Genomic DNA, 26,460 nt, shown 5'->3' with positions numbered 1-26,460 from the left:
GGAATAGAGCCACAGAGAGGGATTTTACAGTATTTCTATAAAGAGTAGATTATATTCCCACTTCTCTGTAGATATGGTGCTAATGTTTAGGTCTTTGATCCATTTCAAGTTAATTTTTGTATAGGGTGTGAGATAGGCATCCTCTTTCATTCTTTTGGAAATGGGTATCGAGTTCTGCAAACACCATTTATTGAAGAGGCTGCTCTGTCCCAGTTGCTTTGGCTTGACTGCCTTATCAAAGATCAATTGTCTGTAGAAGCGAGGGTCTACTTCTGAACACTCAATTTGATTCCATTGGTCAGTATATCTGTCCTTATACCAGTACTATGCTGTTTTGAGCACTGTAGCTTTGTAATATGTTTCAAAGTCAGGTAGTGTGAGACCTCCCACTTTGTTCCTCTTTCTCAAGATATTTTTGGCTATTTGGGGCACCTTGCCCTTCCAAATAAATTTGGTTATTGGTTTTTCTATTTCTGTAAAGTAAGTTGAGATTTTAATTGGTATTTCATTGCATCTATAAATCAGTTTAGGTAAAATTGCCATCTTCACTGTATTTAGTCTTCCAATCCATGAACATGGTATGTTCTTCCATTTTTTTAAGTCCTGTTCAATTTTTTATAGCAGTTTCTTATAGTTTTCTGTGTAAAGGTCTTTTGTGTCCTTGGTTAAGTTTATTCCTAAATACTTGATTCCTTTGGTTGCTATTGTAAATGGATTTTTTTTCTTGATTTCCTCCTCATGTTGCACATTCCTTGTGTATAGGAACGCTACAGATTTTTGTGTGTTGATCTTGTTGCTTGCCACTTTGCTGTATTCATTGACTAGTTCTAATAGTTTTGCTGTAGATTTTTCTGTGTTTTCTGCATATAGAATCATGTCATCTGCAAACAGTGAAAGTTTTACTTTTTCCTCTCCAATTTGGATGCCTTTTATTTCTTTTTCTTGCCTAATTGCTCTAGCTAGCACTTCCAGCACAATGCTGAATAACAATGGTGACAGTGGGCACCCCTGTCTTGTTCCTCATCTTAGAGGGAATGTTTTCAGTCTCTCCCCATTGAGTATGATGTTAGCCATGGGTTTTTCATATATCACCTTTATCATATTGAAAAAGTTCCCTTCTATTCCTATCCTTTGAAGTGTTTTCATCAAGAAAGGATGTTGAATTTTGTCAAATGCCTTTTCTGCTTTGATTTATTGATGTGGTGTATCACATTAATTGATTTTCTTGTGTTGAACCAGCCTTGCATACCTGGAATAAATCCTACCTGGTCATGGTGTATAATTCTTTTAATGTGCCACTGGATTTGATTTCCAAATATTTTGCTGAGGATTTTTGCATCTATATTCATTAAAGAGATTGGTCTATAATTTTCTTCTTTTGTAGTATCTTTGTCTGATTTTGGTATTAGGGTGATGTTGGCTTTATAGAATGAGTTAGGTAGCTTTCCTTCTTCAATTTTTTTGAAGAGTTTGAGCAGAATTGGTACTAATTCTTTCTTGAATGCTTGGTAGAATTCACATGTGAAGCCATCTGGTCCTGGGGTTTTCCTTTTTTGGAGCTTTTCGATGACTTACTCAATCTCTTTACTTGTGATTGGTTTGTTGAGCTCATCTATTTCTTCTTGAGTCAGTGTTGGTTGTTTATACTTTTCTAGAAAGTTGTCCATTTCATCTAGGTTGTCTAGTTTATTAGCATATAGCTCATAGTATCTTCTCATTATCTCCTTAATGTATGCAGGGTCAGTAGTTATGTTTCCTTTCCCATTTCTGAGTGTATTTATTTGCATCTGTTCTCTCTCTCTCTTTTTTATTTTTTTTATTGTTTATTTTTTGTTTAGACTAGCCAGCAGTCCATCAATTTTATTGATTTTCTCAAAGAACCAACTTCTGGTTTTGTTGATTCTCTCTATTGTTTTCCTATTCTCAATTGCATTTATTTCTGCTCTAATCTTTATTATTTCTTCCCTTCTGTTTGCTTTGGGGTTAGTTTGCTGTTCTTTCTCTAATTCCTCCAGGTGAACAGTTAATTCTTCAATTTTTGCTCTTTCTTCTCTTTTTAATATAGGCATTTAGGACAATAAATTTCCCTCTCAGCACCACCTTTGCGACATCCCATAAGTTTTGATATGTTGTGTTTTCATTGTCATTTGCCTCGAGGTATTTAAATTTCACTTGTAATTTCTTCCTTTACCCACTGGTTTTCTAAGTGGGTGTTGCTTAGTCTCCATATGTTTATGAATTTTATGACCTTCTGCCTTTTATTTATTTCCATCTTCATTACATTAAGGTCTGAGGAAGTATTTTGTATAGTATCAATATTTTTAAATTTGTTGAGACTTGCTTTGTGATCCAACATGTGGTCTATCCTAGAGAATGTTCCATGAGCACTTGAGAAAAAAGTATATCCTGCTGTTGTTGGATGTAGTGTTCTATAAATGTCTGTCAAGTCTAGTTCTTTTGCTGACAGGGCGACGCAGAAATGAAACAGACACAAAGTTAAGATTTAAGGGAACAGAAGACCCACAGCATTGAGTGCCAAGTGGGTACCAGTATATCCATGCCCCGGCTATTTATTTGTTTTAGAATACAAGGGAGCTTATGGTACATGTCTTGTGACATGTACACTCCATCAGATGCCTCTGTTTACATCTTGTCGCATATCAGAAGGAACAATCTGGATACAAGGTACAGGACAATAGTGAAACATGGTCATCATGCCCCAAGACACATATCTTTGTGAGGTGTGCCCCACAGTGTTCCATGCAGGCTTGTGGCTTAGCATTCCAAGCCACCAACCCAGACATGGCTTAAGAAACATGGAAGACTTGGTTTCCCACATAGTTCATTTATTGGACAATTCAACATCTCTGTTTCTTTATTGATCCTCTGTCTAATATGTTCTATTTGTTGATGAGACTGGTGTACTGAAGTCTCCAACTGTTATTGTAGGGGTGTCTACTTCTCCTTTCAGTGATCTCAGTGTTTGCCTCATGAATTTTGGGGCAACCTGGCGTGGTGCATAAATATTCATGATTGTTATGTTTTCTTGGTGAATTGACCCTTTTATTAATATATAGTGTCCTTCTTTTTCTCTTTTAATTATTTTACTTTTGAAGTCTAATTTGTTTGATATTAATATAGCTACTCCTGCTTTTTTCTGGTTGTTGTTAGCATGAAATATCTTTTTCCAACCTTTCACTTTCAGACTATTTTTGTCCTTGTGTCTAAAGTGAGTTTCTTGTAGACAGCATATAGATGGGTCCTGTTTTTTAATCCATTCTGCCAGTCTATGTCTTTTTATTGGGGAGTTTAATCCATTTACATTTAGTGCTATTACTGTAAGAGCAGTACTTTCTTCTACCATTTTGTCTTTTGGATTTTATATATCATATCTTATTTTTTTTCCTTCTCTCTCCTTTTACCTTTCCTAATAATCTTCCTTTCTGCACTCTTCTACATCTCTCTCTCTCCTGTCTTTTCCTATCAACCTGTAGCACTCCCTTTAGTATTTCTTGTAGTGCTGGTCTCTTATTCACAAACTCTGTCAGTGTCTTTTTGTCTGAAAATATTTTAATCTCTACCTCATTTTTGAAGGTCAGTTTTGCCAGATATAGCATTTTTGGTTGGCAGTTTTTCTCTTTCATCTTAAATATCTCATGCCACTGTCTTCTTGCCTCCATGGTTTTTGCAGAGAAATCTGTACATAGTCTTATTGAGCTTCCCTTGTATGTGATGGATTGCTTTTCTCTTGCTGTTTTCAGAATTCCCTCTTTGTCTTTGACATTGGTCAATCTGATCAGTAAGTGTCTTGGAGTAGGTCTATTGGATCTATTCTGTTTGGGGTATGCTGTACTTCTTGAATCTCTAATTTTCTTTCTTTCATAAGAGTTGGGAAATTTTCAGTGAACATTTCTTCTATTATTCTTTGTGCCCCTTTTCCCCTCTCTTCTCCTTCTGGGATACCCAAAACACGTATATTTCTGTTTCACGTTGTCACTCAGCTCCCTAAGACCCTGCTCATATTTTTCCATTTTTTTCACCATCTGTTCTTTTATGTGTATGAATTCAAATGTCTTGTCTTCCATTTCACTGATCCTTTCTTCTGCCTGTTCAAATCTACTGTTGTGTCCCTCCCTTGTGTTTTTCATCTCCTCCATTGTGGCCTTCATTCCCATAAATTCTGCCATACGTTTTTTCAAGTTTACAAATTCTTCTTTCTGGGCATCCAGTGTCTTCTTTATATCCTTCATCTCTTTTGCTATATCTTACTTCATTTCATTGAATTAATTGAGCATTAGTTGCCTCAACTCAGCTGAACTATTAGTTTGTTCCTTTGGCTGGTCCATATTTTTACGTTTCCTAGTATGGCTTGTTATCTGAAGTTGTCTAGGCATCTGCTTTTCTTGATTAGTTTATTCTGGAGCTCATTTTCTCTCTTTTACCTAGGGGTTTCTTGTTGTTGGCTTTGTTCTCTGACCTCTGTTGTTCAGCTCAACTTTTTCTAGGCCTCTAACTTAGGTTCTATTTAGTTGATCAGAATTTTTCACCTCTTGTTTTTCTGTTTCCTGCCCTACCTCTACGTAGCCTTTTTATGAGAGGGTCTCCTCAGATATGATTGACCCCAGTCATATTTTCCCAGTCTAGAGAGGCCCAGGTCTCATGAGAATGGTATGGAATTTCCCTAACAATGAGACCCTCCTGTGAGGCCTCTAGAATTGGTGCTTTTCCTCTCCTGTCCGGCAGGTGGTGCTTGCCTGCCTGCAGCTCCCCCACCAGTGTGAGGAGCTATGCAGACTTTAGTTCACCTGGTGACTGTGATCCTGTCTCGGGTTTGGCTGACTGAAGCCGGAATCTGAATTCCAGCCCCTGCAGTCTGAGTTCCCAGAAGAGGGCTGCCAGTTGAGCTGGTCATCCCTCCACTCTCCCAATCCTAGGAACTCCAGTTGTCTCCCAGGGGCACTATTCCTTTCTCCCCTCTCCTCTTTGGGGCAACTCCAGCTAAATTCCTTGGTCAGCCTGAGTTGCCAATTAAAGACTGGGTGGAGACCTTTAGAATTGAATCTGGAATTCAAAGACATTCTGGGTACTCTGTCTCCCCCAAGCCTAGCCTAGTCCTTCAACTTGGGCTTTCTGATAGAAAATAGCCACATATGTTATTTTCAGATTAAAAAATAGAAAAGAAAAACAAGAAAAAAGAAAAAAGGGGTGGGGCTTTTAAAAGCCTTTGCCTGCCTAAAAGTTCTGTCAGTGTTAGAATAGAGCATTTCAAGAGGTACTTTGGGCTACTGTCTGATAATTACTCTCCAACAGCTTCAATTCCACCCCTGCTGGAGCTATTGAAATGCAAAAAGATGAGGAGTCAGTGAGAAGGGAGAAGGGACAAAATGTAGAGGGGAAAAAATACATTTTTGGAGCTTGGGAATGGTTGCCAACTTATATGTGACCCCCCTTCTCAGAGCCCAGCCCTCTTTAGCACCCCCAGCTCCAAAAATTAGTTAATTAGTTTGTTAATTAATTCTGCAGTTGAGACTGGGTTGAACCCGCCTTCTTGCCCTCAGCAGATTGTTGTTTTGGGGCTTTTTTTGCCCTTTCAGGGAGCCAGCAGTAAGACAATCCATGGAGTCTGGGTGGGGAGCAGTGCCTGACCCCAGGTCAGGGGAACTTACAGTGTTCTCTGCGATCTCAGCTTTTCCTCCAATTCCAAACTTGTGTCCGATGTGTGACTGGTTACTGGAGACCCTGAAAACGCTGTTTCATATAGTTCTTGAGTAATTACCAGCTACTCTAGAGGAGAGACAAAATTCTGTGCCTCACCACTCTGCCATCTTGCTCCACCTCCTCTAAACAGTGGGATTTTAAGAACTGTAACAGATTTGATTTGTGTTGAATAGAAGTTGTCAGTGAGCTTAGATTTGCTTTTACTGACGTGAGCATCCAATTTTTTTTCTTCCTTTCTTCATCTCTCCTTCCATTCTTTCCAACCTGCCTCCTTCCTAGCTGCTCTCCCTCTTTTCCTATCTTTCTTTGCCTCTTTAGCAACAGTGCAATTTGAAAAAGGCTTTTTACCTTTAATTTTGGAATTTTGGTATTTTTAATTCTTTAGACATTCAAAATTATGCAGGTCATTTAAAGACAGCTATCCTATCTTCTCTAAGTCTTTCCTTCTCCAATTTGTGTGTACTTTTTTTTTTTAAACTATCTCTTATATAAGGTGGTTCACTTATAATCCTGTTTGTCAAACTGAGGACCTGCTCTATGTTGCCAGTGTCCCTTTTAAAATTTGCTAATAATGAGACACAATATCTTATAATTGGTTAAATATGTTTAGAATACACAAGAATGTTTTTCTTGAAACAGCAAATAAGGTAACGGATTAGAGCTTGTTCTGGTTACGAGTCTTCTGCTTGTAAACAATAGTAACCCATTTAAGTAGTCCAAATAATTGTGTTTTTTTATGAAAAGGTTAAAAAGCAAGGTGATCAGGTAGGGCTGATTGGGGAAATGAATCCGGAAACCAAAAGTGAAGCAATAAGGCTGTATCTCAGGAGAAGTACTTATGGAAAAAGGGATGTTTAAAATGAATTTTAAAGAGTGTTAGTTTTCTAAGAGTTTGAGAGACAGGGAAAGGATCATCCATGGATTCCCCAAGGCAAAGACAAGGAAAGCTGGGGAGTGTGCTAGCTTCTCAGGGCTCTCACAACAGGGTACCACAGGCTAGGTGGCTTGAAACAACAGAAATGTGTTGTCTCACATCTCTGGAGACTGCAAGTCAGAAATCAAGGTGTCAGCAGGGCCAGGCTTCCCCCAAAACCTGTAGGGGAGAATCCCCCCTCACCTTATCTAGCTTCTGGTGTTTGCTGACAGTCCTTGGCATTCCTTGGCTTGTCGATGCAGCACTCCAGTCTCTGCCTCTGTCTTCACTTGGCCTTCTTCCCTGTGTGACTGTCTGTTTCTGTGTCAAAATCTTCCTCTTTTTATAAGGACACCAGTCATATTGGATTAGGGCTCACTGTAGTCCCATTTGGCATCATCTTCAAAACCCTTATTTCCAAATAAGGTTGTATTTATGGGACTGCAGATTAGGGAATTAGGCATCAATTTTTGGGTGATACAGTTCAACCCTTAACAGTATGTTTGAGGAATTGCAAGTAGGCTTGTATTTTTGAAGCTTTTGGTTACAAGCAGTAAAACGTTCTAAAAAGACTGAGAATGTAATGCATACACATATTCATTGTGTTTTCATTTGCATTTCATTCAAAATATTTTCTCCCTTAATTTGTGATTTCTTCTTTTATCCATGGGATTTTTAGAAGTGTGCTGCTTTATTTTCAAGTTGTTGTGAATTTTCAAACTATCTTTCTATCTTCATTTTTAATTGTTTGGTATGATCAGAGATCATACTGTATAATATTTCAGTCCTTTAAAGCTTACTTAGACCTGTTTGTTGTTATGGAAGGAGATCTTTCTGGGTTAATGCTGCATGTATTTTTGGAAACATATATATTTGCTACTATTAGTTGGAATTTTCTACCACCATAAATTAGGTCAAGTTTGTTGATGTTGTTGTCCACATCTTCTCTACATTTACAGAAATTTTCTAGCTACTAATTTTGTCAATTACTTAAAAGAGAAATGTTGATGTCTCTAACTATAATTGTATATTTGTCTACTTTTCCTTTCAGATTTCTCCTTTCTTGTTTTATGTAATTTGAAGTCCCATTTTTAGGTGCATACACATTTAGAGTTGTTATGTCCTCTTGATGAATTGACCTCTTTTCCAATTTGACATCTTTTTCTTTATTGCTTATATTTCTTGCTTAGAAGCCTACTTTACTTGACATTAAAACAGCCACACTAGCCTTCCTTTGATTAATGCTATCATAGTATATATTTTTCCAATTCTTCTATTTTTTAACATTTTATCATAGGAATATATATATATATATATGTATATGTATATAGATATATATATACAACTCAAAATTTCCCATTTTAACCACTTTCAAGTCTACAATTCAATGGTATTAGTTACAGTCTCAATTTTGTGCTACCATCACCAACATCCATCAACCAAACTTTTTCATCACTCATATAGAAATTCTGCATTCATTAAGCAATGATTCCTCATTCCAATCCCCATCACCTGGTTATCTGTAATCTTCTTTCTGTCTTTATAAATTTGCTTATCCTAGGTATTTCATAAGAGCAAATCATTTAATATTTGTCTTTTGGGGTCAGGTTCATTTTACTCAGCATGATGTCTTCAAGGTTCATCCATGTTGTAGCCTTCATTTTTATGGCTTAATAATATGCTATTGCATGAATATACTGTATTTGTATTTCATTTATTTATTCATCTGTTGATGGACACTTGAGTTGCTTCCACCTTTTGGCTATTGTGAATGATGCTGCTATGAACATTAGTGTAAAAATATCTGTTCGAGTCCTTGCTTTCAATTATTTGGGGTATATACCAAGAAATGTGATTGCCAGGTGATATGTTTGTTCTATTTTCAACTTTCTGAGGAGCCGTAAAACTTTTTTCCACAGTACCTGAGCCATTTTACACCAACCATTGTTGTCCCACCAACAATATGTGTGTTCCAATTTCTCTGCATCCTCACCAACACTTGTTATTTTCAGTTTTTTAGATAATAGCCATTCTCGTGAGTGTGAGGTGGTATCTGATTATGGTTTTGATTTGCATTTCCCTGATGACCAATGATGTTGATTATCTATACATATGCTTATTGGTCAGTTATATATCTTCTGTGGAGAAATATCTATTCAAGTCATTTACCCATTTTAAAAATTGGGTTATTTGTCTTTTTGTTGTTGAGTTATAGCAATTAGTTATATATTCTGGATATTAAACCTTCATCAGACATATGGTTAGCAATTATTGTGTCCCATTCTGTAGTCCATTCTTTCACTTTAAACCGATCTGTGTTTTTCCATTTGTTTCATATGGTCTTTGTCTTTCCTGTCTTTTTAAAAAATTGCTTTTGTAAGTCATAAGTTCAATTCTACCTATCCTATTAACTTTTTTTTACTTTTTATTACAATAATGTATATACAATTTAAAATTTCTCATTTTAACCACTTTCAATTGTACAGTTGTAAAATTCAGTGATATTAATTAAATTCACAATATTGTGCTATCATCACCAACTTACATAACCCCATTGGCTTTTTAAGCATACTTTTTCTGTGTTTTTACATTGTTAGTGGTTGCTTTAGGTTCTGCAATATACATCTTTAACTTAATGTAGTCAACCATGTATTAATATTATACTATTTCATGTATAATATGTGATGCGTATAATAGTATACCTCAGTTTACACTTTTCTTGTCATGTCATATTTCCTTCTACATATATTCCAAACCCCACAGTATATTGTTATTACTTCTGCCTTAAATCATCAATTATCTTTTAAAGAAATTAGGAAAGAAAACATCTCATGTATATTTATATAAAGGTATATACATGTATACGTGTATGCACACACACACATATGTAGTGTTTACAGTGATCTTTATTTTTTCCTATAGATCTAGATTTTGTCTAGTGTTGCTTTTTATCTGCCTCAAGAACTTCTTTTAAAATAGGGCAAGTCTGTTGACATGAACTTTTCAGCTTTTGTTTGTCTGGAAAAGTTTTAATTTCTTTATTTTTCAAGAAAGTTAGGCTTGTTATACAATTCTAGGGTGACTTTTTTCTTTTAGTATTTAAGGTTATTGTTCCATAATTTTCTGGCTTGCATTGTTTCTGATGAGAAGTCAATGGAATTGTTATTAGTTTTCACCTGTGTGTAATGTGTTCTCCCCCTCTGGCTTCTCTTATTTCACTGAGTTTCAGCAATTTGGCTCTGATGTATCTGGGTGTGCTTTTCTTTGTAATTTTCCTGCTTATAGGTTTGTTCAGCTTCTTGGATCTGTTTATTTTTTCACCAAATTAGGAAAAATAACATATTCATTATTTCTTTAACTGCTTTTTTCTGCTCCTACTCTCCTTCTGATACTCCTGTTATGTATTGAACACTAGATATTTTCAAAGAGGTGATTGAGAATTGTTTTTCTTCCTGGTCTTGTTACTCTCTATGCTCCAATGTGTAGACTTTATATTGCCCTTCTTCAGGTTTATCTATGTTTTTCTTTTACAGTGTCCAATCTACTGTTAAGCCCATTCTGAAGTTTTTTTTTTTTTTATTTCAGATGTATTTTTCATTTTTATAATTCCATTTGGTTCTTTTAAAAATAGTTCTCATTTCTCTATTGGTATTCTCCTTCTATTAAGTGCTTTAAAGTTCCTGCCTGATAATTTTAAGATTTCTGGTTCTATTTCTATTTATTATTATTTTCTTATATAATAAGATTCACATACTCCTGCCTTTACACATTTAGTGATTTTTTATTTTAGCTGGGCATTGTGGATGCTATGTGTTGAGATTCTAAATTTTGTTGTCTTCCTTTATATAGTGTTGAATTTTGTTTTGGCAAGAAGTTGATTTACTGGAAAATCAACTTGATTCAGTCTAGACCTGATTTAAAGCTTTGCTAAGAATGTTCTTAAATCATCCCTACTATAAGGGGGACTATAAAGAAGCCCTATTCCTAAAATGCATCCTTTCTGAAGAGGCCTTAATTCAATATCCAGATTATCCAGTAAAGTCTCTCAATTCTGACTGCTTAGAACCTGTATCTCCTAGCATTTTATGACCTTGGGGATTTCCATGTAGTTCACATATTTCCAATAGTTGTTCTCTTATACATCTTTCAGAGTCTTGCTCTAGTATTAAGAGAAATGCCTAAAGACATTCCTATGTCTATATTTGGTGCTCCTTCTCCTGCTAGCTCCCTTTACTCTGATATGCTGTCTTGCAAATTTCTGCTGACTCAGCAGCCCCAAATGCCAACGTTGCATCCTGCCTTAGCAAAGACCACCATACTCCGTTTGAGCTCCACCACCTTGCACTATGCTCCAGAATATACCTTTAGGCAGAAAGTTGAGAGAGATAACTGTCATGCCTCAGGAGTTTCCCTTCCCCAAGTTGTCTGTCTTCCAGTGGCTGAAAAGAACTGCTTGATATATTGTGTCTGCTTTATAGTTATTTATAGTGAACATGCTAGCCCAGTACCAATTACTCTGTCATAACCAGATGGAAAAGTCTCCTCAGGGAGCTTTTGAAAAAACACTGATATAGGGTCCAGCTCATATCTAGATTATAATCTGTTGGTTTCTCGAAAGCATACAGTTCTTAGATGTTTAGATCCATTGGGAAAAAATTTGACGAGGGAAACTACATGATTCCATTTCTTTTTTTTTTTTTAATTCAATTTTGTTGAGTTATATTCACATGCCATGCAGTCATACAAAGCATACATTCAATTGTTCACAGTACCATTATATAGTTTTATGTTCATCACCAAAATTAATTTTTGAACATTTTCATTACCACATACACAAAAATAATAAGAATAAAAATTAAACTGAAAAAGAACAATTAAAGTAAAAAAGAACACTGGGTGTTTTTTTTTTGTTTTTTTTGTTTTTTTGCCCCCATTTTTCTACTCATCCATTCATACACTGGACAAAGGGGAGTGTGGTCCATATGGCTTTCCCAATCACATTGTCACCTCTCATAAGCTACATTTTTATACAATAGTCTTCAAGATTTAAAGGTTCTTGGTTTTAGTTTGATAGTTTTAGGTATTTACTGCTAGCTATTCCAATTCATTAGAACCTAAAAAGGATTGTCTATATTGTGCGTAAGAGTCCCCACCAGTGTGACCTCTCGATGATTCCATTTCTAAGAAGTTTGTGGGTGAGGATGGAAAGACCAGTTATTACTCTATTGCAATAGTTCATGAAATAACTGATGAACTGGGGAGCAGATGTTAGAAAGACATGAGCAGGTGTTAGGGATACTTACCAGGTTACATATTCACACATAGATTAGATATAAAGGGCAAGAAAGGAGAAGGAGTCTGATATATTAGTTAGTTTTCTAGCTTCAGAATGGAGTTGCAAATGCTGTTAAAGAAGAAGGAAAATATGTAAATGGAATAATGACTTCACTTAAACATGTATTTCATTTTGCAATGCTCATAATAACACGTGTTGAGGACCTGAATTAAGATAATAAAAATGGAAATTAGAAAAAGATGATAAATATGAGAGACACATATCAAGCAGCATTAATGATATTTGATGTCCAATAATTAGGGATGGGTAGGAGAGAGAATGAAGACTCCAGCACTACTCAGAAATTTCTGGTTTGGATAGTGACACAATTAATTGAGAACCCAGGTGAAAAAGTAAGTTTTGAGGTGAGAAGTATGGAGGGATGAAGGCAGGTGACATATTCTAAGTTAAACAGTGATTTTGAGGACACGCAAATTTAGAGGTTTATTTGGTGATGGATAATATAGGCATGGTGGAGAAAAGAGAGGTACCGGTTAGAAACAGAGGTTGAAAATTGAAGCCACAGTTTAAGAGTTGAGATCTCACTGAAAAGACTGTGTAGAGTGAGAAGAAAAGGAGAATTTAGGAAGGCAAAGTTGAGGAAACAAAGTGTCAAAGTGAACACAATGTCTTAAATGAGGTTTGCCTCTTTCCTTTATTGGCATGGCAAAATATATTCCAAAACCACTTACTAAATTACCGAGGATAGAGTTGCTGAGGCTGTGCATGAAGAATATTTTTTAATTGCTTTTACTTTGTAGCAGAATTTTCCTGCTAAATTCATCACAAAATCCGAATCTGCAAGTATTCAGATAATATTATTGGTAAACATGACGAGGCCATTATCCTTCTAAAGTGTCATCTAAGTTTCAGAATATGGAGTATACATTATATTGATTTTTTTTTCTTTTTTTGGTGCTTGTCTAAATCAGCTGATATTTTGCACATTACTAGAGAGAGGTAGAGAGACAGAGAGAAAAAGAGAGAAAGTTAGTGATTAGTCCAAATGGGGCACAGATTGCAATACAAAAAAATATGGTTAGGAGAAAATCTAAACAGTGTGTGTATTGTATGTGATTAGCTTTTTCCTAGTGTTGTTATTCCATGTCATTGCAGTTGATGTAATTGCGTCTTGTGAAATACTTTACAACATGTGTTTTGCCCAGATGAAGAGTAATCACAAGTGATTTGAACTTGTCATTTGGTAGAATTACTACAAATGGCAGGAGAATATTTTGTTAAATCTTTATGACTGGGATATGCATTTTTGTAACCATTCCAAAAAGTTACTAGAGGTGGCAGATGCCTGCCAGAAGTCTTTCTGTTAGAATGGTTTGTGGTTAAAAAAAAAAAAAAAAAAGTTCATAATGAACTTTCTGGCCTAACACTCTCCTGTGGAATTTTACTTTAAATACAGTCACAGGGAAGCATATCACATGCTTGCAAACATTCACAGAATTATGCATTCATTCACATACATATGCATACATTACAAATAAATGGAATTAAAAGTATGTAACCATTTCTGTACTTTTTTATATTTAGGGATTTTTTTTTTCAAGTCACTAGGTTCCTTCTGCAATGTGCTTGCCATTTTTCCAAACATGCTGTGAGCTATCTTGCCTCTCTGTCTTTGCTTCACCTTGTTCCCTATACCTGAAATGCCCTTTCCTACTTACTCTCCCTTGTCCTAGGTTCACTGTATCTCAGCTTTTGTTCAAGGCTCTTTCAGTGTGTTTGGCTGAGACACATGTGGGTGTCCCTTATCTGTGCTTCACCATGTGTCCTTTGAGCTCTTATCAGCTTCTGAGGTCATGGTCAGCTACCTCTGCATCCTGACACTCTTTATGATCACCTTGAGGTCAAAGACATTGACTTACCCATCTTTGCAAATTGTCAATATCTAGTACAGTGCCTAGAATAGGATAGGCATTAAACTCTACCTTCCCATTTTCACCCCTAACCCTGGACCAGCATATCTCATTAACCTGTAAAATCAGAACTCTCCCTGGCATGGGGGTGGGGAGGAAATACACATGTGCAAGACTATCCTAGGCACTACAGGGAATTGTGAAACCTGTAAAGAATCCTTTCTAACCAAGGCAGAATAAAAGAACTATGCAATACATGTACAGATAGAATCTTTACTAAAAGAAGTAAAAAGGGGTGGGAACTTCTTGTGGAAATCATCATGGAAGAAGCATTGTTTTGGTTTCTGCCCTGAAAATACGTACACTCTTGCTAGACAGAGAAAGGGGTTGGGGCAAAGATGGAGCAAAGGCAGGGAGGCAGGAATACACAGGTCAAGCTCTGGAGATTGGACACAGTGAGTCCTTCAAGGTGAACGCATTAACGAGGGAAACTAGGCAAAGATGCTGACCCAACATGTGTGAAATTAGATAGACAAAGCAGTCAGCTGCACATTTTGAATACCTGTGTCAGAATGTATTATGCAAATTCCTGTAAATATGCATGGGGCATTATGTAAAACATAAACAGTGCATGTGTTTATAAATTGATATTTGTTGGGAAATGTTTAAACCCAGGTTATCAGATGCAAGGGAAAAACTTTGGGCGAAGAACATTTGTGGTAATTTGAAATCTTAGCCATGACAATGGTTGGTTGATTTTTATTTAAAAAAAAAAAAAAAGAAAGAAAGAAAAGAGGGGCGGGATACTATATGAGTCTTCAAGAAAATATAACTATTGCTGGAATTTTATATGGATAATAAATATTTTGAAGTTAAGCTTCCAATATGTTTGTCTTGATAAATTTGGACATTTGTCTATTATACCTTTTCACTTTGTTGTGCTTTCTCTAACTTTATGCTATTAAAATTGTTGGCCATTATGTCTGTTGTGGATAATATCAGGTATAGCCAGTGAATTTCTGTGGGATATTAGGGGGCAAAAAGCTGTTTCCCAGTGCTTGTTAATTAACAACATGCTTGTAGAAGTGTTACAAGAAACTACATATCACCTGGGAACTTGATCTTGTCAAATGTATAAATAACAATGGAAACAACTTATATGAGAAAATGTAAGTCAGTGCTTTAAACCAGCACTACCCCCACAAGAAAGGCACACTCCACAACATAAAACACATGTGCAAGTAAGCGTGCATGTGCACACACACACACACACAGTGGCACATGCTTTACATGTTCCTGTTGTTCACCACAGTAATTATAAAACTCTTACAATGTTTATTGACCCCGCCAAGAATTAATTGTTTTGCCACTAAGTCCCTTGCCCTCTACACCAAGAAGTTTTTTGTATATAAAACAGGGATTGTTTCACTGGATAATCTGGAAGTTACTTTCAAGTTCTTATATCTTATTGATGATCATATTACTGTCAAGAATTATTTTATTTGGTGTTTGAAATAAGAACAAAAATGTTAGGTACAATTTCCAGGAATTTGATGCAGATTTTCCAGACCATGTAATGAATATCTGTATTTATATCCTTATCAATGAGAAAGAATTTTGCTTAAAACTCAGAAATATTCAAGGTTAGTAGTTCTTTTATTAAAATTTATAGAAGCAGAAACTGCAGTGACAGCCCTTTTTAAGAGGGCTTTATTTGCAGCTTTGAGCAGGAGGCTGATCCAAAACTTCCAGAGTTGGTAGAGAAACGTTAGCTGGCCCTGTATCTGTCCCCATTTGAAAAAGGAAGATACTGCAGGTTAAAAAAAAAAAAAACAAAACACCCACCATTGCTGAGAAATGTTAGGTATCTGCACACTATAGCTGTTTCTTATTCTAAAAATATCAAACCATCTTTTATAATTAATTCAATTTGTGAGAAATTATGTATATTTTAGGGCACTATAAAGAATTTCTCGATCTTAGTTCAAGTAGGTCCTTTTTCGAAATCACTCATTCTATTTAAGTATTAATCTCTCTCCATCACTGAGGTATAATAATACATGCTAACACATTAGTCTTCATGCTCACTGGAAGGGGTTATATACTAACAAGTGATATTTAATATGCAGCTCTGATAATGCATCTACATCAATCTCTTATACAGAAAGAAACTAAAGAATTGATATAGCATACCAGTCAGGAGTATGGGTTTTGGAGTCAAATACTCTTTGCTAATTCTACCTCTAATCTGTTGGGTGACATTTGGCAAAACATGTAGTTCTGCCTCCTCAGTTTTCCCATCTGGATGAGGGTACTAATAAGACCCTTTCTATGATGTAGAGATACTGAGTACTTTTCTACAATGACACAACTGGTAGGGGACAGGATCAGGGATCCAAGAGGTGGCCTTTGTGGTGCTAAGGTATCTGGCTCATTCTACAAGGAGGTGTGTACATAATGCACCTACTCAAAAGAACTAGGAAAGTTCTCAGTGAAAGTTAGTCAGTTCCGACAGGAGAAATCTGTGGAACTTGCTCACAAAAGTTGTAATTGGAGTAGCTATTTAGAACTTGAGTAGAATTTTAATAAGGTGAAATGTCAGAGGGCAGCAGACCAGGTAGGGGACTATGGAGGGAGAGGCAGTCCTGTCAGGATGGGAGATGAAGCTAACAAAGACACAGAGGCCCCAAAGTGGGTGGCTTGTTTTAGGTGAATAGCAATTATATCCACAGTTATCTAACTGTGCTGGGAAAATGAGGCCAGAGAAGTGGGGCCAATTTTGCAAGACCAAATTACTTGCTAAGTTTTAGAATTTATTCTTAGTGAGAAGTCACTCTATTTAAGTAAGAGTGTGGCAAAAATTATGAATTCTGGAAGAATAGCTCAATTCAAATTGTGGAAATTCAAAGTATAAGCGGTTTAAAAGAGTCCCAGTAATATATGTGATTCATATATATTACAGATGTTACATGCTCAGCTATATTCACACTTATGTTTATTCTTATCTGCAAGGCTGTACCAAAGTGACAACAGTGATTATCACTGGTAATAAATACATGGGCAATGTTTACTTGTTAATCTTTGTCCTTTTATGTTTGTCTATTTCCCAGCTATTCAGTAATGAACTGCCCTCTATGTCAGCAAAATGGCACAAAACAAGCTAGAGGCAGGGACATCAGTGAGGAGAACCTAACAATAATCCAGCATAGAAAAGACATGTCCTGAGCTTTGACTGAAGCAGAAGACAGATATGAGATGCATTTTTGTATTTCTAAGGGAGAACTGATAGGATTTGGCAATGCTTCATTGGAGGAAGCTGTTCAAGAGGCAGAGCCAAAAAGGACACAAAAGTTTTAGGACACAATGTACCAGGAAAGGTGGAGGTTTCAGTAACAGATTTGAGCAGGAGGTCATGAAGTGTGCAAATACTAAGCCTCATTTTACACATGCAGAATTTGAAAGGACAGCTAGACCACCATGATTTTGAGAAGTCACAAGGGCTGTCCCAGAGGACCAAAGTTTTGAGCTAGAAAGGCATAAAAGAAATGGTAAGATATTTCCAGAGGAGCTTGAAAATACCAAATCATAATGAGTATAGTAATCTGATAATAAAAATCTCAGAAGCCTTCTGATATAGGTAGATTCACATGAATTGTTTTACTAAAAGATATGAAGTGATGCACTCTTAGAAGATGGATATAATTTACAAATTATAGTTACTACACTGTGGGATTATTAGGCATTTAGATATAACTAAAAATGCAGTAAATTCAACCACCTCATTATAAGGAGCTGACAAACAACGCAAAAAGTCTGTTTGAAAAAATACATTCCTGCCACTTGTCACCGTGGTGTCTCAGATGAGGTACATAAATAAACATGTCACTCACAGTGTTTTCACTTCCTCCCACAAGACTATCAGCAAAGTGCAGTAAGAGAACAAAATTGCTGGCCTGGTTAACAGAATCAAACAAATATTAATAATAAAAAGCAAAGAACCCTCTTGATGTCAATGTTATGCTGCCTCTAGGTTATGGGAAAAAGGGTCATACAAGAGCTAAATGGCATGTGTACAGATGTACAACAAAGGCTGCTCATCCCATTGGAATCAACATCAGAGTCAAGTAATTGCATTGCTAATTTTGGCAGCATTTTGAATACCTTTCAAAAATGAGTAATACTTAACTGAAAAGTCAACATTGGAGACTATCTGACTTTGGCACTCTATTATATGAGCTTAATTTATTTTGTCACATGAGTGGGCAGAGACCAAGATGCAGATGAATGACAGTTAGATGTAGTGATTCTTGTGACTTGAGGCAAATCACTCAGGTTTTTGTTCCTCGATTTCTTCTGCACAATATATTGCAATAGCAATCTATAGTTTGTTGGGGGAACTGACTCAGATAAGGAATTCAGAGTCTAGAACGTTCACATTGAAGGTGGTATATTGAACAAAAATATTTCATTCTTCTCATGTGAGCAGAATAACTGAGATGAGAATAAGGGTGTTAAAACCAAAAAGAAGCACACATTCACAAGGATAAACAGAACAGGAAAGGAGAAAACAGAAAACAAAATGAAAGTTAGAAACAGGAGATGAATAAAAATTGATTTAGCTGACATGAAAAAAAAACAAAACTGAAGCCTAAGTTATCAGGGGGAAAAGTGAGAAGCTATCTTGTTTGTGCCATAGATCTCATAACAGTCAAGATTTTATGACCTGGAAAGGGGCTGTGGTTAAGTAAAAGATTGTTTGAAAGCATGCATAAGGAGTGCCTGGATCTCTGTATTAGTCAGGGTCCTCTAGGAAAATAGAATTGACAGGTTTTTTTTGTTTTTTTTTTTAATTCAATTTCATTGAGATATATTCACATACCATACAATCATCCATGGTGTACAATCAGTTGTTCACAGTACCATTATATAGTTGTGCATTCATCACCACAATCAATTTTTGAACATTTTCATTACCACACACAAAAAAGAATAAGAATAAAAGTTAAAGTAAAAATGAACATCCAAAACATCCCATACCCCCATACCTCCCTATTATTCATTTACTTTTCATCCACATTTTTCTGTTCATCCATCCATACACTGTATAAAGAGAGGGGAGCCACAAAGTTTTCATAATCACATGGTCACACAGTGTAAGCTATATAGTTACACAGTTGTCTTCAAGAATAAAGGAAACTGGGTTGCAGTTCAACAGTTTCAGATATTTCCTTCTAGCTATTCCAATACACTAAAAAGTTAAAAAGGGATATCTATATAAAGAAAAAGAATAACCTCCAGAATGACCTTTCAACTCTATTTGAGATCTCTCAGCCACTGAAACTTTAGTTTGCTTCATTTCTCTTCCCCCTTTTGGTCCAAGAAGGCTTTCTCAATCCACGGTGCCAGGGCCAAACTAATCCCTGTGAGTCATGTCCCATGTTGCCAGGAAGATTTACACCCCTGGGAGTCATGTCCCATGTAGAGGGGAGGGCAGTGAGTTTACCTGCAAAGTTGGCTTAGAGAAAGAGGCCACATCTGAGCAACAAAAGATGTTCTCTGGGAGTGACTCTTAGGCACAATTTTAAGTAGAAGTAGCCTCTCCTTTGCAGTAACAAACTTCATAAGGGCAAGACCCAAGATCAAGGTCCTGGCCTTCTAAATTGGTAGCCCCCAATACTTGTGAGAGTATCATTAATTCACCGGGTGGGGAAATTTGCTATTTCCACATTTTCCCCCAGTCCCTCATGGGGCTTGGCAAATACATTTTTATTCTCTGGCCCAACTACTCTGGGATGTGTAGGGGCTCCACACTAACCTGTACAACCCAGCCAGACTTCACTCCCTATTCAACATTCCATGTAATTATGTTGTTTGAATAACTGACCACACAAGGTAAATTATATAATGTGTTACAAAAAAATACAGATTTTCCACCTAATAAACATTTCTTCCTTAGGTCCCACACAGAAGTTGAAATTTTAAAAACATCATCAATATCATCTTTTACCCTTTAGTCCGATTTACCTTAGTCCCAACCAAGTCCATTTTCGTATCTCTAACTGAAGTCTGATCTCTTTTTTCAGACTCTTTTATATTTTCTGTCTGGGGTAATGCTGATGTTCATAGCTTCCAGACTCTGGCTCTGAGTCTCAGGTGTCACACAGATACCTAAATTTCCAGGGACCAGCCAGGTTATACACAAAGAGCTCAGCATCTCAGAATTTAGAAATAACCATTACAACTCAAGAATAGATAACTGCTATAAAAGCTTACATTCTAGGAACCTTTACAATAAGCCTTCCCCTGATAATCTGTGCTCTCAGTATCAATTCTCAGGGTTTGCACATTATATTTAGTCCATATTAGTGAGGCATTATAATGTTTTTCTTTTCTTTTCTGGTTTATTTCACTCAATGTACTGCCCACAATGTCCATTCAGCTCACAACTTCACTCCTTCTTGTAGCAGCTCAATACTCCATTGTATGTGTATACCACAGTTTACCATTCCATTCATCAGTTGATGTATCCTTAGGTCACCTACATCCACTTCAAATCATGAATTCTGACACCATAAACCCCACTGTGCAAATGTGCATTCATTTTCCTCTTTTCAATTCTTCCAAGTATATTCCCAGTAACCAATTTGCAGGACAATATGACAACCCCCTGTTTAGCTTCCTGTGGAGCCACCACACTGCCCTCTAGATGGGCTGCACCATTCTACTTCCCCAGCAATAGTGATTAGGTACATCCTTTTCTCCACATTTTCTCCAGCACTCATATCCCTCTGTTTATTTTTTAGATGCTTTATTCATATGCCATACATTCCATCCTAAGTAAACAATCAATGGTTCCCTGTATAATAACATAGTTATGTATTTACCACCATTATCTGTATAAGGACATTTCCATTTCTTCCACAAAGAAAGAGGAAGAGGCAAAAAAAAAAAGTAAAAAGAAAAAAAGAAAAAGAAAGAAAAAATTGCAACTGAAAAGCAACAAAAGAAAAAATAAAATTAAAATAAAAAAAAAAAAGTCAGACGAGAATCCCATTCCCCTTCCTTATATCCCACTCATAGACATTTAGCTTTGGTATATTGCCTTTGTTACAATTAATGCAAGCATATTACAATGTCACGTTAACTATAGACCCTAGTTTGCATTGATTGTATTTTTTCCCCAATATCACCCCATTTTTAACACCTTGCAAAGTCAACATTCATTGGTTGTCCCTCATGTAAAAATATGTTGGTACATTTAATCACAATCATTGACCACTCTAGGTTTCACTAAATTATACAGTCAGTCTTTATTGTCTATCTTTCCCTCTGGTGTCCTACATGCCCCTAATCTTCCTCTTTCAACTGTACTCATAGTCATCTTTGTTCACTATACTTACATTACTATGCTACCATCACCCGACATTGTGCTTCAAACCTCTCTCCTTTCTTTTCCTGTCTGTCTATAGTGCTCCCATTAGTATTTCCTGTAGAGCAGGTATCTTGTTCACAAACTCTCTTAGTGTCTGTTTGTCTGAGAATATTTTAAATTCCCCCTCATTTTTGAAGGAAAGTTTTGCCAGATATAGAATTCTTGTTTGGCAGTTTTTCTCTTTTAGTATCTTAAATATATCATACCACTGCTTTCTCACCTCCATGGTTTCTACTGAGAAATCCACACATAGCCTTATCAAGGTTCCCTTTTGTGTGATGGATTGCTTTTCTCTTGCTGCTTTCAGAATTCTCTCTTTTTCTTTGACATTTGATAATCTGATTATTAAATGTCTTGGCATAGGTCTATTCAGATCTATTTTGTTTGGGGTATGCTGCACTTTTTTGATCTATAATTTTATATCTTTCATAAGAGATGGGAAATTTTCAATGATTATTTCCTCCATTATTCTTTCTGCCTCTTATACCTTCTCTTCTCCTTCTCAGACACCCATGACACATACATTCTTGCACTTCATGTTGCCATGCAGTTCCCTAAGATGCTGCTCATATTTTTCCATTCTTTTCCCTATCTCTTCTTTTCTATGTAGGGTTTCAGATGTCCCATCCTCCAATTCATAAATCTTTTATTCTTCCTCTTCAAATCTGCTGCTGTATGTTTCCACTGTGTTTTTCATCTCTTCTATTGTGCCTTTCATTCCCATAATTTCTGCCAATTGTTTTTTTCAAACTTTTGATTTCTTCCTTATGTTTGCCTGATGTCTTATTTATACCCTTCATCTCTTTTGCCATATCTTCCCTCAACTTGTTGATTTGAGTTTTGGATTGATTTAGGGGATTTGTTTGATAATAATTAGTTATTTCAATTCCTGTATCTCAGTTGAAGCCTAAGTTTATTCCTTTAACAGGGCCATATCCTCATTTTTCTTAATGTGACTTGTAATTTTTTTGTTTTCTGGGCATTTGGTTTTCTTTATTACCCCAATCAGATTTTCCCAGACCAGATAGAGCCAGGTCTCAGGAGGAAGGTGTAATCAGTATCACATTTCCCTGAGGATGCAACCCAGCAGGTTGTTATACTTTCCTGTGAGGCCTCTAGACTCTGTGCTTTTCCTGTCCTGACCAGCAGGTGGCACTCATCAATCCACAGCTCCCCACCAGTGTAAACAGGTGTGATCCCTTTAATTCTCTGAGGACCCTGTCCTGGCCAGGGACCAAGGGTGTCAAAATCCACACTTAAGTTGTTTGTGGTTTGTTTTTTTTTTTCCCTTTCCCCCAGGCCCTGGGGTCTGAATTCTCTGAGGGAGGGGCACCACTTGAGAAGGGCCCTGCCTCCATTTTATTAGGGAAGATGCACCCATTAGGGAGTCATCTTCTCCACTTGAATTCCTCCTTTTTCTTTCTGACTCTCTTAACTCCACTCTTGCCTGGTGAGTGCTGACAGTTGAAAATGCCTGAGGCTTTCTATAATGAGCTATTTACAATGAGAGAAAAAAGGAAAAAGAGAGAAAGCCCCTTTCAGAGTCAGTCCCCTGCCCCTGCCCCCCCCCCCCAGTTTCATCAGTTGACCGGAATTGGTACCTGCTTCTCCATGCTCCTTTTCTTGGGACACAGCCATTTTCCAGTATTCTGAGCTCAGCCATCTCCAAAAGCCTCTGTCTTTATTTATTTACATTTTTCCCCCATCAGTTCCACTTCCTCTCTTCCAGAAGTGACCTCAGGGTACTTTCCTTCTTGCTCTGTGTTTATCTGTGCCTATAGCTTTTATTCAGTAGTCCAAATTTGTTAACTAAAACTGCAATTGGAACTTTATTGAGCTACATTCCTTGTTCAGCAGGGACTGTTTCTCCCACAGTGAAGTTTTGTAACTCAGCCTGCCATACTGGTGGGGGAGGCCACCAGCTCCACAATTTGGGGAGTTTTCCTTACAGTTGTATGCTATGAATCTCAGCTGTTCCACCCATCCCAGACTGGTGTACAATGTGTGTTTAGTCATGGATGTTCCACAACAGTTGTTCCACACTATTTGCTAGATGTTCCTGGCTATTTACTAGTTGCTCTAGAGGACTAACTAAATTCCACACCTCTCAATGCTGCCTTATTCCACCCCCCTACAGGTTTTTATAAGAATTGTCTCATAGAACTGTAGGGATGGGCAAATCCAAATTCTGTATCACAGGCTGCAAGCTGGGAACTCTGATGAAGGTGTTCACTGAATTCCCCAGCAGAAGCTGGCTGGCTGAAGTAGAGATGGAAATTCACTTTTCTGACTGCTGAAGTCATCACTTCTACTTTTAAAGCCTTTAATTGATTGAATTAGACTTTTCTCATTGTTGAAGGCAATCTTCTCAGTTTATTGTAGATGTAATCAGCCATAGATAAAGTCAACTTACTGATGATTTAAATCCATGAAATATCCCCAGTAACAATCAGGTAGTGCTTGCTTGACCAGTCTGGTACCATAACCTGGTCAAGTTGACTTATGAACTTAACCATCACAGTCCACCCCTTGTGAACTTGGTAGCCATACACATGTCCTTAAACCATATTTAATCTCTAAATAAAAACAGTAACAGTCATAGTTTTGACTAACAGTACTCAACTGTCTTGCATACAATAAGAAACATACTAACTTGCCCCAGAATAGGGTACAAGTTCTTTGGTAATATTTACTGTTAATCTTGGTATCCAGTAACTGAAATATTATGACATGAGGCTAATACAATTTATGCCATATGACAAAGGGATAAAATAGGAAAACAAAGATATTTGCTTTCTGTATATATGCAAACATACTCATAACAAAACAAGGAAGTATCCATAGCTGGTACAGTCCTCATTTCTGAAAATGTTCACATGGTAGTAGCTTGTATTTATCACTTCCTTCTTCCACTACCCATTCCATATTCCCTTTATCCTCAGCAAACACCTCAGCTGGCCATGGTTCTTTGCCTGGTTGCATAACCCAAACCTTCATTCCTGAAGTTTCTGGGCCAATGGTAGTCCTTCCCAAATTGGGTTGTTGCCATTTTTCATTGATTTTTATCACAGGGCATGGTAGTACTAAGAGACACCCTAGGGGATCTCCTGAATTCCAGGCAAACTCTTCTTTACCTCCACTGAGAATTGCAGTCCTATTTCCCCTCAGTAGTCAGAATCAGTTATCCATTCCAGTACAATATTTCCACTCTTAGCCTGTTGATTCAGACTCATGAAGAACCCAAAGTGGCCAGGTGACAGTCCCAACTTCCAGTTCAAAGGAATCATTCTTGTGTCTCTTGGTGGAAGCACTCCTCCTTTTGGAACTAAGACCTATAGACCAGCAGAGATAAAGGTTACAGGTACAGGAAAGAAAAATTTTCCTAGGAGATCATTAGGGATAATCCCATTTCCACCCCTTGATTCCTGGTACCTTGAATCCTGGCTATGGGAGAAACAGCACCATAGGGTGTACATTGATTCAGAGCGCATACAGCCTCCTGAAGAATATTGCCCCAGCCCTGCAAGGTACTGCAACTCATTTGGCACCATAATTGAGTCTCCAAAAGACTATTCTACCATTCTATCAATCCAAATGCTTCAGGATAATGGAGAACATGGTAAGACCAGTGAATTCCATGAGCATGTACTCATTCTTGCACTTTTTCCTGTGAAATGGGTTCCTTGCTCATAAGTAATGCTGTGTGGAATACCATAACTGTGGATAAAGCATCCTCTAAGTCCATGGATGGTGGTTTTGGCAGAAGGATTGCATGCAGGAGAGGCAAACCCATATCCAGATTATCTGTCTATTCCAATTAGAGCAAAACTCTGCCCCTTCCATGATGGAAGTGGCCCAATGTGATCAACCTGACACCATGTAGCAAGCTAACCACCTCAGGGAATAGTGCCATATCAGGGGCTGTGTGTTGGTGTTTATGTCTGGCAAATTGTGCTATTGCAAATACCAAAAATGTAAAACTGCTTTGGAATGGGTAATGGACAGAGGCTGGAGTAATTGTGAGGCTCTTGACAGAAACAAGTACATTGCTTTGAGGAGAGTATTGATAGAAATATGGGCACCAAAGATACTTCCAAAGAGGCCTTAGAAGGAAATGATCAATATTTTATTTGAAACTGGAGGAAAGGCGATCCTTGTTTTAAAGTGGCAGAGTACTTGGTGAAATTGAGTTCTGATGTTGGATGTAAAGCAGAACTTGGAAGCAGTGAACTTGGATATTTAGCTTAGGAGATTTTGAAGTTAAGTGTGAAAAGTGTAGCCTGGTTTCTCCTTGCAGCTTATAGTGAAGCAGGCAAGGAAAGGGATAAGCTGAGAACTAAATTCTTGGGCACAAAGAAAGCAGAAATCAATGTTTTGGAAAATTCTGAACTTCTGGAAAGCGATTCCCCAGAGAATAGTGCTCCATGTGAGGATTTACCTGAACATGGAACCAGTCAGTCATTTCAGGGGGAGTCAGGACTGGATATGCAGTTACCCAGGAAGGATGTGCAACGTTCTTTTGTCTGATGGTTTGGACCCTTCTCTACTATGTGCAAAGACAAGATTTTGTGAGATCAGTATGAAAGGAACCACTGCCAGCCTGGACTAAAAGGGACAGAAAGGGACAAATTGAAGGAAAAATCACTTCAAGGACAGAACCATGGAAGTGGAGGTCTGGACTGGAGACATCTTCTTGGCCCAAGAGAGCTGTCCCACCCATGGGTGTGGAAAGAGTAGGTTTGTCCCAGTGCCTGGTGCTTGGAGAGGGCGGGCTTTCCACCCCAATGTCCAGGAAGAATGTCGCTGCCCCAGTGCTTGGAGAGGGCAGAGCCTATGCCTTGGGGCTTGTGGAGAGTCTGGCCACCACTCCATTTCTCAGAGAGGGTGGAGACTGTTCCCAGGCATTTGAGAGAGCTTGGCCACCATCCCAATGGTTGGAGAGGGTGGGGCCTTTTCCCTAGTATTTAAGGGGAGCATGACTACTGGGCAAGCACTTGGAAGGGATGGTGCTGCCACTTTACCAGGACTGGAGGACAAAACATTATTCCACAGATGAGTTTCAGACCTTCAAATCTAACAGAATATGCCCTGCTGGACTTTGGAATTTTGGGGGAATCTTGACCCCTGTTTTCCTTTCCATTTATTCTTATGGGGATGGAAATATCTATGCTATGGCTGTCCTTCCATTGTA

This window comes from Choloepus didactylus, chromosome 6 (genome assembly GCF_015220235.1).
Source record: "Choloepus didactylus isolate mChoDid1 chromosome 6, mChoDid1.pri, whole genome shotgun sequence".
NCBI lineage: Eukaryota > Metazoa > Chordata > Mammalia > Pilosa > Megalonychidae > Choloepus > Choloepus didactylus.
Note: the sequence above shows the minus strand (reverse complement) of the source record.